General features: G+C 40.1%; 1 protein-coding gene across 4 annotated transcripts in view; it reads right to left on the reverse strand.

Moving 5' to 3' along the window:
- The window catches only part of CLGN (calmegin), a 36,181-nt gene extending 27,500 nt beyond the window's left edge, over positions 1–8,681 (reverse strand). The window contains exons 1-3 of one of the 4 annotated variants that reach the window (XM_015585134.2): positions 8,570–8,681; positions 6,797–6,860; positions 5,960–6,071 (exon numbers count right to left, since the gene is read on the reverse strand). The gene's annotated coding sequence lies outside the window, so the exon portion shown is untranslated. Of the gene's footprint in view, positions 1–5,959; positions 6,072–6,796; positions 6,861–8,421 lie in introns of all 4 variants that reach the window. The other 3 variants (XM_015585135.2, XM_015585137.2, XM_015585136.2) reach the window with 3 other exon arrangements.
- Between the last annotated feature and the right edge of the window lie 19 nt (positions 8,682–8,700).

The raw sequence follows: 8,700 nt of genomic DNA on the forward strand, positions 1-8,700 counted from the left end.
CCCGCATTTCCCACCTCCCAAGCCTCTGGCAACCACCATTCCTTATGAGTTCTAACAGGGTTTGGTGTTTTTTTGATGGAATCTTCAGTTTTCTCTACATATAAGATATTGGTGAAGAGTGATAATTTTACTTCTTCCTTTTAAATTTGGATGTCTTTTATTTCTTTTCCTTGCCTACTTGCTCTGGCTAGGACTTCTAGTACAGGTATCCCCCACTTTCCAAAAGTGGGTAGTATTCTCAGCTTTACACCATTTTGACTTTTGAAAGGTTTTGTAGGAACAATCTACTTTTGGAGAGTGAGGGAAACCTGTACCATGTGGAATATAAGTGACAAAAGCAGGCATCCTTGCTTTGTTCCAGCTCTTAGAGGAAAAGCTTTGCATCTTTCACCACTGAGTACGGTCTTGGCTGTTGGCTTTTCATACATGGTCTTTATTATACTGAGATAGTTTCTTTATTCATAGTTTGTTGAGTGTTTCTTTTATCATAAAAGGGTGCTGAGTCTTGTCAAATGCTGTTTCTGTATCAACTGAGATAACCATGTGGGTTTTTTTGCCTCTATTCTGGTAATGTGGTGTATTATATTGTTTGATTTTCATATGTTGAACTATCCTTGCATTCCAGGAATAAATCACTTGACCATGGTGTATAACTCTTTCAATTGTTAAGGATTTTTGTATTACTAGTCTTTAGGGATATTAGTCTATAGTTTTCTTGTAGTTTCTTCATCCGGCTTTGGTATCAGGGTATTACTGCCCTCATACAATGAGTTTGAAAGTTTTACATCCTCTTCAATTTTCTGGAAGATTTTGAGGAGGACTGATTTTAACTTTTTTTTTACAATTCAACAGGGAAGCCACCGGCTCCTGGGCTTTTGTTGGGTTTTTGATTACTGATTCAACCTCCTTACTAGTTATAAGTCTGTTCAGATTTTCTATTTCATCATGATTTAGTTTTAAAAGGTTGTTTCTAGAAACTTGTCCACTTCATCTAGGTTACCCAGTGTGTTGGCATATAATTGTTCATAATATTCTCTTACAATCCCTTTTATATCCATAGAATCTGTTGTAATTTACTCTCATTTCTAATTTTAGTTGAGTCTTTCTTTTTTTCTTATTCTATCCAGCTGAAGGTTAGTCAATTTTGTTGATCTTTTCAAAGAATCAACTCTTGGTTTTACTGATTTTCTGTTTACCTATGATCTATTCCATTTATTTCTCGTCTAATCTTTATTATTTCCTTCCTTCTGCTAGCTCTGGTTTTTCTAGTCCCTTAAGGTGTAACTTTAGGTTGTTAATTTGAGACCGTTCTTTTTTACTTTAACTATCTAGAGCTATTCATTTCCCTCAGCACTGCTTTCACTGTATCTGATAAGTTTTGGTATGTTGTGTTTTTGTTTTCATTTATCTCAATACCTTTTTATTTCCTTGTGATTTCTTCTTTGACGCTTTTAAGACTGTGTTGTTTAATTTCCACATATTTGAGGATTTCCTGTTTTCCTTCTGCTAGTGATTTCTATTTTCATTAGACTGTAGGTTGAAATAATGCTTTGTATGATTTGATTTTTTAAATTTATTAAAACATGTTTTGTTGGCTACCATATGGTCTATCCTAGATAATATTTCATGTGCACTTCAGAAAAAAATGCATCTGTAACAATATTCATCAGGGACATTGGTGCGTAGTTTTCTTGTGCTGCCTGTCTCTGGCTTTGGTATCTGGGTAATGCTGCCTTCATAGAATGAGTCTGGAAATAGTCCCTTCTCCTCAATTTTTTGGAAGAATCTGAGAACGATTGGTATTAATATTTCTTTTAATTAACTGGTATTCATTTTTCTTCCTTCTCTTGCTAGGTGGAGTGTTCCATATATGCCTATTATGTCTAAATGGTCTATAATATTGTTCAAGTTCTCTATTTCTGTATTCATTTACATGGTGGTCCTAAGTTACGCAGTTGCAGTGCAGCAAGAATTTGTTTATATGGCATAAGGTAAAACTTTTAGTGATGATGCTACTGCCTTCCCTCCTTATAAATGTATAAAAGATGGCACGCCCATGGTTCTATGCTTCTTGTGTATTCCTTACTCCACACAGGTTGCTGAAATCACCAAATATCATTTGTGCCTTCATGAGGAAGAAGGGAGGCACTTGGAGAAGTCCATTCATTTGCATGGATCTTTGAACTCGTGTATGTTCTCCGCACTGATTCTGGGCTGATACAATGACAAAGTGAAGTATAAGTAGTTTTATTTAAGTATGAGATACCATTCTCCCTAATCTCTGAAACCAACGCCATGCAGCCTGTTCTGTCTCAAAAAATTTTACCGACATCATCTAAAAGCCCTAGTGAATCTCCACTGCCAGCCCCAAATCACAAATTATAAAGTGCAGTTCATTTATTGGTATTGAAGAAATGCTCAATCCCACATCAAAGGTAGCTAGAGCACACACAAAATAAAACAAGCACAGGATACTCGATATTTGTTGTAAAGTGTGAGAGAGATTGCTAGCTGATCACCAAGCTACTTTTTTTTCCAGGGTACATAACTAGACTATACTTTCCTTGGAGTTAGATGATCCCCAGGAAAGCCAATGATGCAGTATGAAGGCCTGAGAGCCAGGAGAGCCAATGATAAATTCCAGCCTGAGAGCCAGCAGGCTCACGATGAGTCAACATTTCAGCTCAAGTCCAAAGGAAGGAAAAGACTGAAGTCTAAGCTCAACAGTCAGGCAGGAAGAGTTCTGTCTTCCTCACTGGAGGATCAGCCTTTTCGTTCTATTCAGGCTTTCAACTGATTGGACAAGGTCCATGCACTTTGGGGAGGACAATCTGCTTTACTCAGTCTATCACTCAAATGTTAATCTCATCCAAAACATCCTCGCCGACACACCTAGAATAATGCTTGGCCAAATATCTGGGCACTCTGTGGTTCAGTCAACCCATACAATTAACCATCACAGCCATCCACTCTCCTGGAATACCAGGAATCAGAAACTGTGTTAAGCCTCTGAGGTTTTTTTTCCTATTTGAGCATTACCTTAATTAAGCATACTGTTAACTAAACTGGGTATCTTTTTCTAAATCAGAAGGATCTAGAAACAATGAAAATACCTCAAGAAATACAGCAAAACACAAGAAAATAACCATAACATCAGAAATAATAAACTGGAAATACAATTTTCTGGCGGTTTAGGCAACAAAGTGCCACAAAGCATTCCAAGGAGCCTGAATCTAATCCAACAAATGAAACTACTGAATGTTTGAGATTAGTGAAATGATCAGAACTGAAATCCTAAAGAATGAACTAAATTTGCACTGGATTTTAAAACCATAGCTACACACTAATGTTAAAATTGACTAAATGGCATTGTTTTCAAAATAGTGTTTATATAAACATTATAATGATACATTTATTTATTTAGAATTTATACTATCTCTACATAGTTCCAAAATAGTAGCTTGGGTAACCCGCAAAACATAGAACAGGCATAAATACAAGCTCACTGAGGGCTGGGATTCTCTATCACTTCTGTATTCATAGTGTCCCAAAGAGCTAGTGCGTGATAAATAGGAACAAATATATGTTTATAGGATAAATGAATGAATGAATAAATGACAGAAAAAAAAGGTTACCGGAAGGAGGGAAATAGATGTTACTAAGCAACCAACTAGGAGGAATTTCTTATAGCAACATGGCACCAACAAATTTAGCAAAGGGGTTTCTAGGCAATTGGGGGTAAACCAGAAATAAAATGGAGTGTTCGCTATCGATAAGTCTACAAGCTCTATGGAGGAAAAAATCCTTTTCTAGAACTTAACTCCTAGATAAATTTGTGGACAGAATCCTTACATGATAGATGTCTTTACCTATGAATTTATGAGAAATAGTTACATCAATGCTTCTAAAATTGGTCCTCTAAAGTTTGTCAGAACATTGTTAAAACAACACAGTGAAAGCATTTCTACAGAAAAAAAAGGAGATCATAGTCTAGAAAGTTTGCAGTTTTATGATCTAATTTAATATGAGGAAATTCATCATATTTTTAAATTCTACTCTACATCTGTGAAAACCTCCAATTGTGAGTTATTTCAGAATTTTGCTATAGACAATGCTGCATTTGAACAACTCAACTAATAATCTGCTTTACTAGAAATGACAGTAAACAGAAAAAATAAAGTTTTGTTATCACATCACAAAAATAGAAGTGGACACATTTTCACCAATATTAGAGAGTATTCTTGGCATTATCTGGCTATGTAGCACATAGAAAATTCCTTTTGAAGAATCATAAGTGAGGTGGAGAGGAAAATAACAGTGACGTAATAGCCAGACAGCCTTCTTCCAAAGAAGCTGTAAGATCAATTTGAAATGCAGCTGTTTGCTCACAGAAGAAAACTAGCATGCTTCAGAACAAGCTGCATCAGGGATTTCTTCATTGCATGATGGCTAATAACGTTTCCAGAAATTCAGGGGAGGCTAGCCAGCAGATAATAGATAAAATTCATCATTCATTAATTCATTTAACAAATATTGATGACTGTCAATTATGCGGCAGGCATTATGTCAGACACTGAATTTTTAGTAATTAGCAAAACATACTTGACCCTTGATCTCAAACAGCTTAGAGTCTAGGATGGAGGCAGAGGTGTAACAAATAACCCAGGTATAACATGTAAACTATAATAGCTGACAGAGAGGCAAAGAAGTCCTTAAGAGCTGGTAATGGGGGAAGTGAATTTACACGGTAGGCGAAGCGTCAGAGAAAGCCACCTTGAGAAAGTGACATTTAAAGTGAGATGCAAAGTATAGAAACGACTGATTTCCTTAGGCCAAGGACAAAGGAAGCAGCGTGTGATGAGAGGAAGAGTGAAGGAAGGGTCACAGTGCTGTTTCGAGTACCTGTGATTCAAGCATATTAATTCCAATCTTTACGGAACTGTGGCGGAGGTACTGGTATCCCATTACATACAAGAAAAGTCAAGCTCGGGGAGATAAGTAACTTACCCAAGAACACAGACTGCTATCAAATAGAAGAGGCAAGACTCAAAGTTAGGTCTTGCTTCAAGCTCGCCATTCCTTTCATTATGAGTCTAATGTTAGGTTTATTAATTTAATCTTGACTACATGGCATTAAAGTTCTAGGCTTATAAAATATAATACAAGGTTAAATATTTTATTATGTTCCATGCCTTGGACATACATTTCAGTTTCTGTTTTATATTGTAAGATCCATATTTTTCAAATGTATATTCAAATTATATTTTATGTACATATATTTAGTTAAACGGGCTTTAAAATCTTCCCAGGAAACATTTTTAAAGCAGCCTGAGGCTATATAAAAATATAAGAACTAACAACTTCATGGTAATACTTTATCTTTCTATGACACTTTAAAATTTTATAGTTTTCACACGAAGCGCAGGATATTTAAGAAGATACTTGTATTTCTTATTAACAGTCTCAAGGATAAACAGTAAGGCTTGCTATTTGAAGTATAATTATCATATGCTAACTAATATGTTTTTGGGTATTTCCTTTCCTTAACAAAAGCTTCTAGAAAGAACATCATTAACCGTAAATACTTCTAACTTCCTATACAAAGATGTCCTGACCCTAAGCCTTAGCTCATGCAGCAAAAGGGGCTTTGCAGATGGAATTAAGGGTGCAAATTAGCTGACCCTGAATTAGGGAGAGTAGCCTGGATTATCCAGGCAGGCCCACTATAACCACATGCGCCTTTAAAAGTGGAACAGGAAGTCAATGAGAGATGGGCAGAAGAGATCTGAAGAGCAAGAGGGACTCCCGCCACCATGAGGACCTTGCAGATGGAGTAAGGGGGCCACGAGCCAAGGGACGTGGGTGGCCGCTAGAAGCTGCAAACAGCCCTCAGCTGGTAGTCAACAAGGAACCAAGAACCTCAGTCTACAACCACAAGAAACTGAATTCTGCCACCAACCTGATGGAGCAAGGAAGTGGAGTCTCCCCAGAGCTTCTAGTAAGGAATGATGTCCTGCCGACACCTTGATGTTAGCTCACTGACTCCTGTGTCAGACTTTTGACCTATAGAACTGTGAGAAAATAAATTTGTTACTTTAAGCTGATAAATATGTGATAATTTACTATGACGGCAATGAAAAACTAATACTTTTATTATTTCTTACTTTAGCTTCTCTGAAACTGTCCCTACCCACCAAATCTAAGTTGCTAAGTACAATAGCGTTTTCCAGTCCGACGGCCTACTACACCGCCTGACCTTGCTGACCGCCGCCTCCTATGAAGCCCCTTCTCCCTTGGTTTCTATGGTACTATTATTCCTGATTCTTCATCTTCTTTCCTTTTCTCTGCCTCCTTCATGGGTACTTTCTCTACTCTTCAGTAAATACTGCTGTTCCTTAGGGTTCTGTCCCCAGCCTCTCTTCTTATATTATACATACTCTTAGCTTCTATCTATAAAAGCTGACTAAGGACTTCCAAATCTCCTTCACAGCTCAGAGGTCACTCACTCTTTAGTTTCTCATCACTATCCATCTTCAAGGATGTCCCGAAGCCTCCATTAAGTAGAACTTGAGTCTTTTCTCCCAAGCCTGCTTCTCCATCTCATTAATTCCTTTCTCCCATTAACTGTACCTCCAGTAAACCATTATCTTAAGACTACTCTTTCTCACAGAGTGCCTGTGTCATTGGTAACTAAATACATTTGGGTATTTCTAAATTGTCTCTTTCTATCCCCAAACCACAGCCTTAATTTAGGAACGCATCTTTTCTGAATAGGATTAGTAAACTCCCACTTTACCTCTTCAGCTCCAGTCTTGCCAATCTCCAAATCTATCCTCCACCTTCTCTCTAGCATGAGTTTTCTAAAAAACACAAATCTTATTTTACTACCCGTTTATAAAAATGGTCAATATTCTCTGTAGTTCTCAGCATAAATTCTCCCCCTTTAAGACTCGTTTCTTTCACTCTCTTCAGTAGTCACCTATCAAACACTTTTAGTCTTTTCTACAGACTATTTCTTATAACCAAGATGCCTTTCTGCTACTCAGTTTTAATAGCTGACTGGGGACTCACTCAACACTGGTATGCCTCAGAAACCGCGTTTGACGTTTTACCTGTCCTACAGTTTCAGGAGCTCGACTACAGAATGATATAGAGAAAATACACTGAACTTGACACCATGGCAACGAGCGTCTAGTTCTATTTTTAAAAAGTCAGGAGTTAAAACTGTTCTGGGCCTGTTTTAACATTTGTCAAGTGAAAGGGTTAAACTAGATGATCTAAAGATCTATTAAAGCTTTCTATTTAAGAGCACTAAAACTTATTAGGTACTGAAAATAAACAGTAAAGCTAATTTCCAGCACTGTTCAATTTCTACAGATTCATCAACATACATCGTTCACACAAGCAACTTTTTCAACTAAATAAAGAATACAGACTACTTTGTTCTAAGGATTCAGGGATGAGATCTAAATCTGACTGGACGATTGAACCAATTAAATGCGAAAGCAAAACTGTAAACTTGAGAAGGTCAAACTTACAGTCACCAAAAACAGGGTTGCCCATAGTGACTAAACGACCTATAGTGATGTAAAAATTTTTAAAGCAACCAAAATTTTAAGATTAGATCACGGTTTTGATGACTTTTACGCATCAAAAAGTTTCTATACTAACTCTCTTCCGAGATTTCTCCCCACAGCCATTCGAGTTACCTTCTCTCCCCGTTCTGAGCTTTGCTGCCCTTTGCTTTTAAATCCCGAACAAATGCCTCCTCCTTGCTGCTTGGGGAGATGTTATAAATAAAACCAGCTGAAGTGTCTGATTGATCATAAACAGGTTTCAGGCGATAATGAGTCTCTAGCAATTAGGGCTTCGCTGGATTTAACTCAATCCTCTCGCTCAGTCCCCAGCGGCGCACGCCGGGCTCCAGGCAGCACATCTAGGGAGTGGCCAGGAGTCACGGGTCACCATCGCTGGGAGGACTGGGTCCCTCCGCCTTTACAGAGACGGGGACTGAGTAAACTGGGGCTATTTGGGTTCTGTTTGCGTTTTTGTGAGAAGTTGCGGCCGAGATAAGCAGCGTCGCGACGCACTCCCAGCCCCCTCTGCACCCCTCGGGAGCGCGCCTGGGGCTCGAGCGTGGAACGGGGCTGAAATGGCAACCGCTGGAATAACGGCCTCGGCTCCCCCACGGGCCCCGTAAGCCCCCCGGGACAGCCCGGGCTGCGGAGGGCTCCTGGCCTCCCCGCGCCCGCCGGAGCCCAGCGCAGCAGGTGGACACGGCAGTTCCCGAGGACCCAACGGACCCGAGGTGGCATCGACTCCCGCCACCGGGGCTGGCCTTCCCGCCCCCGAACCGGGACTGCTCGCCCAAGAAGTCTCCCGTCGCATCCCCATCCCCGAACTCAACATCCGCCTTCTCACCTGCGCCCAACCTGTTCCGCCTGGCGAGTCGCCGAAGAAAGGGGTGCGGCCCAGCAACCCCCGCCTTGGGGGAAGGGGCAACGACCCCGATTCCTCACCCCAGGCCGGGCGGAAAGAGCAGCGGGAAAGTGGCCTACTGTTCACGCACCTGTCTTGGGGGCCCGTTTTCCGCAGTGGCAGCTCAGATGTCCGAGTCGCTGCCACTTGGTCCCGGCGTCGCCCCAGACCAATCCCGCCCGCGGCCGCCCGGCAGCTACTGCTAACCGCGCATGCGCGTGC

Source organism: Pteropus alecto, unplaced genomic scaffold, assembly GCF_000325575.1.
Source record: "Pteropus alecto unplaced genomic scaffold, ASM32557v1 scaffold50, whole genome shotgun sequence".
NCBI lineage: Eukaryota > Metazoa > Chordata > Mammalia > Chiroptera > Pteropodidae > Pteropus > Pteropus alecto.